The 9,602-nt window shown below is 49.2% G+C and overlaps 1 pseudogene; it reads right to left on the bottom strand.

Moving 5' to 3' along the window:
* Positions 1–3,419: 3,419 nt before the first annotated feature.
* On the bottom strand, positions 3,420–5,253 carry LOC124678870 (annotated as a pseudogene).
* Positions 5,254–9,602: the final 4,349 nt, after the last annotated feature.

Below are 9,602 nucleotides of genomic sequence, written 5' to 3'. Positions count from 1 at the left end.
TGGTATGTACACATCTTCCTCTTCCGACAGGTACTACTGCTGCTGTGGGTGACTATAAACTACCGCCCTTCTTTCCGATGAATGAGCTTTTGCCGCTGCCTCAGTCCTTAGGTCATCGCAAAACTTCTGGACTTCGAGGAACTGCCGACAATTTTTAAGCAGATGGGTGGCCTTTTCGAGGTTATCCTTTGGGTCAATGTAAGAGTGCAAGTAACACGGTGCTTCAAGCTGCTCTGTGGCCGATAAATAAGGTGTGTGAAGGCGGTTCTTGCTTGATTGCACATTGTAACATCCTCGTTCATACTGTCGAGGGCGACTCGCATCTCGCTCATCTTCTTCACGGCGTGGATCCCTTCGTCTCTTCCGTTGCTCCTCTCTGCTACCGAAACTGCTTCGACTGCTCTCGCCACTATTCCTAGGCAAGACTGCCAAAGCTGCTGGTGGAGCGATATCATCTGGAACCAAAGTTCTTGGGCTTGGTGCGTTTGAACTGGGAATTCGAAGAAATCCCCTGGAGTCGATGATGAAGTGGACACCACCGAAGGTCGTATCCATGTTGCCGCGTGGCTCCGAATAGATCGGATGCGATGCCTCAGTACGCGGTGTGAACTCGAAGGATCTGCAACGAACCAAGCTTCTTGGACTTGGCGGCGTTGGCGATTCCAACACGAACGCCGCAGACGTGACCGGGACTGTCGATGACATGCCTTGTACCAACAGGTTTCCCACAGACGGCGCCAATTATCGAGGGTACTCCCCGGCAATGCCCTCCGTATGGGGCTTAGTGTAGATGGAATCATGTAGGCTGACACAAGACATTGGTTATCAAACAAGCGGGGAGAGCGATTTACCCAGGTTCGGGACCATTGATGAGGTAAACCCTTACGTCCTGCCTGTCTGATCTTGATTGCTGAAAATATCGGGTTACAATGGGGTGCCGAAGGTTTCGACTACGATCTCGTCGAGAGGCTAAGTTCTACGATGACCTAGCTCTAGACTTGCGGTGGTTATGGCTATTATGATTGTGTGTCGATAGACCCTCTCCTGACCCTTATATTGGGAGCCAGGTCTCGAGAGGTCTGTTTGGGTACGACTAGGTAACAAAGAGTCCTAAGTCTAAACTTTCCTTGTACTCTTTGTCTTCTTGTCTTGTTCTTCAAGAATCCTTCTTTGAAACCGACGTAACGGCCCACCTAGTCGATGGGTGTCCTTCATGGGCCCCTGGTTGGGCCGTAAGAGGTAGTGCAACACCAGTTACCCGAAGGGTAATGCCCACATCATCGTGGCTTGCCGTGTCCGTCGGCCTGCGCGCTTTGCGATCAGGAGCCGGAGACCTTGCAGCACTTGCTGCTGGGTTGCGTGGTTGCGCGGGAGACCTGTGCATGGGCTCTTAGGTGTTGGGGCAACGAGGAGTGGCTCCCGGACCCAGACACCGATCTGCTGGAGTGGTGGACGTCCCGGGCTTGTCCGACAGCTTACAGACGGGACATGTGGGCTGCCATCATCCTGGTCTTTTGGTCCATTTGGAGGCACATGAACAACGTGGTCTTCAATGGAGCGGTGGCTTCACATGGCGCCATCAGGGACAAGGTGCGAGAGGAGTTCGAGCGATGGCGCCTAGCCAAGCTTTTCCGTGGCACTCTCTTTGTTTTTCTTGATCCGACCATTGTACCGTGGCAGCACGGAGAGTAGGCCTGTGTTTGGGGAGCTGCCCCCTGTGGTATCGCAAACGTTGCCATCTTGGCGCCCTTCTATGTGATTGATACACCTTTTCATGGTGTATTATCGAAAAAGGATTATGCTCTAAAGAATAGGCACGTGGTCGGATGTGCCAAAGGCTTGGCCATCGGGGTAGCTCGGAAGCCATCGGATGGCCGCTATTGTTAGATTCAAACACGCAACCGATGTCCTGAAAGGGCACGCATCCAAAGTTGACACTTCCTTATTTCTCTATGATAAATCTGGTGTTATTATTTTTGTCTTGATTTACGTTGATGACATTATTGTAACCAGTTCTTCGGATGATGCAATCTCAGTTTTGCTCAAAGATCTTAATGCCCATTTTGCCATACAAGATTTGGGAGATCTTCACTAGTAGTGAAAAGGACATCAGGAGGTTTGCTCCTCACACAACAAAAATATGCATGTGATATACTTGCCAAAGTTGGCATGCTTGAGTGCAATGCTGCACCTACACCACTATCGCCATCTGAGCCACTCTCCCTTCATGAAGGTACTCCACTTGGCCCTGAGGACAGTTCACAGTATAGAAGTATTGTTGGTGCTCTTCAGTTTACTCTTACTCGCCCAGACCTGTCTTTCTTTGTTAATAAGGTTTGTCAGTACCTTCATGCTCCTACTACTGCTCATTGGACAGCTGCTAAACGCATTCTTCGCTATGTTAGAGATACATCCCAGCTTGGCATAACTTTCAGAAAGTCATCATCTACACTTCTTAGTGCTTTTTCAGATGCAGATTGTGCAGGTTGCCTAGAGGATAGAGGTTCCATAGGAGGTTTTGCTATTTATAGGTCCAAATTTGGTCTCTTAGAGTGCTCACAAACAGGCCACTGTGTCTCGCTCAAGCACTAAGGCTGAGTACAAAGCCTTGGCCAATACCACTACAGAATTAATTTGGATTGGTGTTCAGCTTCGTGTGAAACCTTGCTTATGTTGTGATAATTTGGGTGCTACTTTTATGTCAGCTAGTCCAGTTTTCCATGCTTGCACAAATCATATTGTGATAGATTATCATTTTATTCGTGAACGAGTTGCAAACAACCATCTTGATATCAAGTTCATTTTTAACAAGGATCTGATTGTTGATGGGTTCACAAAAGCGCTTCTTGTAAAAAGTCTAGATGAGTTTAAGCGTAATGTAAATCTCTTCCGAGATTTAGATTAAGGGAGATGTTAGAGTATGTAACACTGTACGTGTACGGTGTATGGAGTAGTACTTCGACCGTACACGTACCTCCTTTGTATGGCCACATAGGGTTTTTTTTCCTGCCTATATAACACGCAATCGATGGCCCGAAAGGGCACGCATCGTTTCACCAAAATCAACACCGACGGCCTGAAAAACCTCTTTTTAGAGGCAACTACACCTACAGGAGTGACATCCGCCATGTGCTAACCAATCCTTACACAAAATTATGAAACATAACTGAAACAAGAATATTTTGTGAACAAATCCTAGTGATGTCAGTAGTGATCATTAGTTTCACTTTTTGTCAGAATATTTCATAATATTTTAAATGTTTCACTTTCACAAAAGTATCACTTTGTGTTTCAATTATTAGTTTTATGTCATACAAATGACAAAAGCCGCACTAATCTCAAAACAGAGAGCGGATTGTAGATATGACACCGGTAGATAATGTTGGCTTTAGATTCGCTGCGAGCATGCATTACGTGCTTCACTTGACGTAGCCGATGCTGACGCCGCTGACGGTGACCAGCTCGCACCCGCACCTCGGCACCAGCGACACGACGACCGTCTTGTCGCCGTCCGCCCCGATGTCGTCCATGAGGTCGCAGACGCCGAACCTCGCCACCGTCTTGACCAAGCCCTTTTTCTTCTCCTTGTCCAGCCGGATCATGTGGGGCGTGAGCGCTACGCTCCCCGCGCAGTACCCCGCGGCCGCCGCTAACGCGACGTCTCCGGCGCTGGCTCCGCTCTCGGGCTCGTTCACAAGCACGTCGAACTTGATGAACGTGTTGAAATGGTCGGCGATCTCTATCCCCTCCACGACCACCACCTCCTCCTCTTCGTCCTTCTCCTTCCGGGTCCTCGATGCCCTGGGCCTCGTCACCGTCACCCTCACGGTCTTGTCCAAGGTGGCCGGGAAGGAACCGGCGGCAGGCGCCGGCGTCCCTGCAGATGCCTTAGCCGGCCTGTCGTTGAGCCACGGCAGGCCGACGTCCTGGTACGTCTACCGCAGGGCGGCCGTGTCGAGGCAGTCGCGGACGCGCACGCACACGAGGCGGGCCTCCTCGTCGTAGAAGAGGAAGCTGGCGTCGAGCCAGTCGGGGTCGGCGAAGTCGGTGTTGACTCCCGGACGGAGGCCGCGCCAGACGTGCCAGAGCCGGTCGAGGTTGCCATGGTGCGCGTAGAAGATCGGGTCGCGCGCCGCAGAGTAGAAGTTGCCCATGTCCTCCAAGTTCGGCCGCCGGGGGTCCCCCGTCCAGACGTGCACTGGGCCGTGCGGCACGTTCTCGACGGAGCCCGCGCCCGGATCCGGCGCGTCTCCGGCGCGGTACGGCTGACCCAGGAACAGCTCCGTCTTCTTGGCAGCCGCGACCATCTGATATTATAAGGAGTATTTGCGTTACTTAATGTCCAGTTTATTACGTCCAGCTGCAAGTAAACAAAATTCGTGAGCTATCTGTACGCTACTAACTATATGTACTTGCCTGGCGGTACATGATCTTGAGGTTCATATCGATCAGCTGATCTCTTGGGATGCTGGGGTCAGTCCCACTGAAGTCAAGGTCCAGCGGCACAGGTGGCTGGTGGGCGGGGTTGCGCCTCTCGTCGTAGAGCGGCGACGAACTGTTGGCGTAGATCGGCGGCAGCGTCATCCCGCCCGGCGCGTCTCAGTTCCAGAACGGGAGCGCGAACGTGTCGTCGCCGATGAGCTTACCAAGGATCCGCTCGTGGAAGTAGAGGTAGAACCTGTGCCACGGGAAGAAGAGCCAGCAGTTGTGTATCTGAAGCTCCAAGTCCGGGAAGCCGACCTGGTCGTACCCGCCGTCGCAGTAGGCGCAGTGTATGTGCCACTGCTGCTCGAAGCTGCGCGGGTCGTCCGCCGGCAGCTCCTTCATCAGCGCCACCGCGCGCTCGTACTTGGCCAGGTATTCCGCGTCTACCAGGTGCGCCGCTGGACGCACACGGAGCGGCGAGGATGCCGACGGCAGCATGAAGTCGGTGATGCCGGTGCCGTACGTCGGGCAGCAGTTAGTGTCCGGCTCTGTGTCGGGGAGGTCGGGCGGCTGACAGCTACTGAGGTCAGGTGTCTCGATGGGCGCGGCGATCGCGGCGCCTCGGCCCGTTGCCAGTCCGGCAGCCGCGGCTCCGCCGAGTCCGAGGAGCACATCACGTCGGTCGACACGCCCTCCGCCGGTTGCCTTGCATGAGAGACGCCGTGGCTGCCTGTCCTTGCTATGGTGGAGGAGAAGGTTGCGCGCAAGGGTTTGGAAGCTGCGTGGCATGCGAGGTGTGGCGCTCCGTGGCATGCGAGAGCTCTCCATGCCGGCCGTCTTCGCCTAAGTAAGCTGTGAACTTGAGGTAAAACCGTCCTGTCCCGGCCTATATATAGTGCGTGCGCGTACGAGTACATCATTTGTCTGATTATTGTGATGCTAAAAAAACGTGTTTGATTATTGGTCCTCTGTTTTGAATTTCAGTTAGACTCAAATTTTAAAAGCCACTGTTTTTCAGAAATTTCCTGTTCAAACTTCATCGAAGTTAAGAAAAATTAATCTAGTTTTGAATTGATTTGAATTTGCTTTGAATATAGTACACATTTTTTGAATAATTTTATTCATATGAGGTGGGTACTAACATTTCGAAATTCATCGAAGTTACCTAAAATAGTAATCAAATCATTATTAAAATGAAAGATAAGATTAGGTGTTTATTGCCTTTATCTCGTTCTTTGTGCATAGAAATGTAAATAGCCAAGGGAGGTTGATGTTTTATTTATTTATTTTTCTCATATTTTATCCCTTAATTATGATTATATGATGGCTCTTAAGACTTATTACAAAATCAACGAATTTCCTTTCTAAGAGAAATTTGTTTTTGTCAGTAACAACATGGCGTGCTCATATGTCAGGATGTTGTGGCAGTTAACCAAGTGAACAATTCAAGCCCGTATTCGCTAGGGGTGTATCCACCATGGCGATGGAGCACCGTGTGCAATAGTCGCACTTGTCTTGAAGAACTTGACATAGAATTTGATGAAATTTGACATGATTTAGTATATGTCCGGATCGGTTGCACAGTTAGTTGCCACATCATCCAAACGAGTGGTTCTTGCTTGTTTTTTTGTGCGAAAATGACAGCTAATCTATTAATCATCATCAATATCAACATCAGTATAAAGAACACCAACATATAAATTATAAATAGGTCTTTGAACCACATAGCAAAGACTACAAGCACTGCATTGAGCGGAAGCCGCGCCGCTGTCCTCACCTATCCATCAACAGAGCAGAGCAAAGCTTGTTGAAGTAAAACTTGTTGTAGTAGATGGCGTGCCAAGGCTCCGAAAGACCGACCCAGCAAAGCGGCAACCATCGCCCAATGATGAGGACAGTAGATCGGAAGAGCCAAACCTGTGACCACACCGACGAACACGGAGATGGACCAGATCCCATAGATCCGCTGGACACAAAACTCCACGCGCCGTCCATCAGCGCTAGGCGCACCATCGAAGTGAGGATAGGGCGGAGCTGACCTTATTCTGCAATCAGGATGTAGCCACCTCCTCATCATCTGGAAGAAGACACGGAAAAACAAGCTAAAAAGGAAAGGGAAACCCCCCGCCAGCGAGCGGCCTTGGTCTGCCACACGTCCAAGGTTCCAAGGCCACCGAAGGCAGAGCAGACCGGCAGCGTCACTAGCGAGGAGATAGGGCCCTAGATGGGTTTCACATGTCGCCTCTCCCTCTTGTAGTCCTACTATGTACTGGTTTAGGTGGTCATAAGTACCTAGCCCTAGCCGCCACCCCTCTCTCCCACCTCCACTCTCCCGCACAGACGCTTGACGTAGCCGTGAAGAAAACCCACCATAGCCACCACCATGCCGTCGTGCTGTTGAAACTCATGTCATCTACCTCTCCCCTTTGCTTCAGAGTTCAAGGAGGAGGGGATGTTGTTATGCATGTTGCATGTGTGCATAACTCAGAGGACGTTGTTTGTTGCAGCGTTGATCGGATTGGATCACAAGGAAAACATCTACGTCGACCGCTTTATTAACGCTTCGGTACAAGGGTATGTAGATCTTAATTTTTTTCTGGTTGCTTGCATCTTCATAAGTTGGATCTTGAATCTTGGCTCTTTCTCGATTCGATCTTATTAGCTTGGCAAAATAGTAAAGTAAGGGACGTTAGTCACAGTTTCACAAAAAAGGAGATAAAATAAAGCAAGATTTCTCAAATAGAAAAGCTAATATAGGAACGCAACTAGTTGTTAAATGTAAAATTTAATTTACGTACAACTTTCATTAGCATCCGATGCTAAGCTAGTACAGGTTGTTTTCTGTTGCTCTATGTATGTTTGTTCTGTTAATGATAGCTCCTCACCCGATCGTTACCTGCTGCTCCGATCTCCCATCACTGGTAGAAAAATGGTCTTTGGTCGCGGTTGGCAACTGCCATTAGTCGCGGTTGCGCAACCGCGACCAATTAGGCGCGACTAAAGGCCCCCCCCCTTTAGTCGCGGTTCCTTACGAACCGCGACTAAAGGCCCGTCCACGTGGGCGGCAGGCGAGCGCCAGGGCGGAGGACCTTTAGTCGCGGTTCTTCTGGCCAACCGCGACTAAAGGCCTCCGCTGGGTTTAGGGTTTAGCCCCCCTCCCCCTAAATCTGGTTTGTTTTTAATTTATATTGTTTTATTTCTTTTGGGTTTTAATTTTGAAGGAGTTTCACATATTCTACCGTACTACATACATGCATATGAATGTACAATTTCAAACAAATTTGAAATTAGAAAAAAAAGAATTCAAGAGGAATATACAATATATATTCGATATCGGATGATCATATACAATTTTGAACAAGTTTCCATACATATTTAGTGCATATAAAGTTCTACGTCCTCTACATAGTGTTCTCCTCTAGGATCGATGACTTCCCTCGCGAACCATCCAGCTAGTTCCTCTTGAAGTGGTCGGAAGCGAGCTTCTGGAGTAAGCGTCGTCCGGAGGTTATTCCTCATGATGTTGTTCTCAGACGGCTGCCGCTCAGTGGTGTATCTCCGGATCCTCTCACAAACATAGTATCCACATAGATTGGTCCCCGGTGGCCGAATATCCCCAGTCGCAGCCTTTGCCCTTTTAAAATGTAGCTCTTTTTTGAATTCACCAACCTTTTGATCTACGAACCGTCTCCAAACCCTACGAGGCAAGGAAAATTAAATGAACAAGAGAGTTATTAATTAGTTATTTGATATTAGGAAATGATGAACGAAAAAGGCCGATCGATATAGAGCGCAAACGAATGAAAATAGTTACTTTTGCATCATTTTTCTCATGTCGGCCCAATGCTTCGGATCCATATTCAGAGAGTCGTGGACGAGAACTGTGGAGTTCTGAATTTGAATTACTAGCAGAATCCAGTGGAACCTGCGGACACGATACATGCACAGTCATGCATAACTCATCGATTAGCCACATACCATGCATGGAGTAAACAAAAGAGAAAGTGCTCAAGACAGAAACACTCACCCAAAATGGTAAGGAAATAGAATATCACTTTTGAGTTCCTGTTTTATAAGAAACCGCCACAGGTCATCCTCCACGTCTTTGGGGTGGTGTTCTAACACATATGAATTAACGATTTGTGGGTCAATGAACCCAACATCATGGACGCGCCTTATTCGCATTTCCCGCTTCTTTATTCTGCATAATAGCGTACACAACAAGATAGTTAGGACAATATATATATTTATAGTGCAGGCAATGAACGAGATGGGGTAGAAATTAATAAATCACTTACAGAACATAGCAACTGATGATAGATTTGTCGAGCTCGCGCAGATTGAACAGCTGGAACAATTCACTCCGATGAATTGTTATATAGTAATGTTTGAAGTGATGCTCAGGTCTAACTTCCGCATAAATATAGTCTTTGGCATTTTTAAGTTGTATGTAAGCCTTGTACCAATTTAGCAGACCTTTCATTTGTCGAGGTAGATCCTCTTCCTGCGCAGGCTCGACGAGAGGACCATTCTTCACATATGTAAATACTACGTCCTTCATTGCCACGTCATCAAGGCCTAACGCTGCACGAAGAGTCAGACCTAAGTCTGCCGCTTGTTCTTTGACTCTCGCTACAGTCAATCCCTCGTGCTGCCGCAGCTGCTATGACATCGGGGGCATCGTCCTCCGGACCTGCGGCTTTCACTATGAGCGGGCGATCGATCGTTTACTTTGTTCCCCGAGCTGGGCAACTTGTTTCCCCGACCGCGAGTGCTTGACTACGAAGTTCACGTTCATAGTCGTCGGGCAGATTCTTCGCGGCCTGGGACGGTGTGTTCAAAAATGACTTAGCCCAGCTCTTTTCCTTCTCGTAAAATACTTGTTTGGGCTCGGGCTCTCTTTTCTTCTTGCATTCCGCCTGCCATTTCTCATGCTGAGCAGCCACGACCGCTGCATTTTGCTCCACACTAAGTTCCCAAGGCCTCGGGGTGAGAGGCTTTAGTGATGGCTCTGGTATCTTTGTGGTTGCAGGTACATAAGGCTCCGGGTTAATAACCCAAGACTGCCTCTGCTTCTTCGCCGGAGGTGGATTGGGGGCGGCGTCCCGATCACCCGCCGGACAAGGACCGGGGGCGGCGTCCGCTACCCGCCGGAGGTGAATTGGGGGCGGCGTCGG

The sequence above is a fragment of the Lolium rigidum genome, chromosome 7, assembly GCF_022539505.1.
Source record: "Lolium rigidum isolate FL_2022 chromosome 7, APGP_CSIRO_Lrig_0.1, whole genome shotgun sequence".
Taxonomy (NCBI): Eukaryota; Viridiplantae; Streptophyta; class Magnoliopsida; order Poales; family Poaceae; genus Lolium; species Lolium rigidum.
Note: the sequence above shows the minus strand (reverse complement) of the source record. Positions and strands in the feature narration are given on the sequence as shown.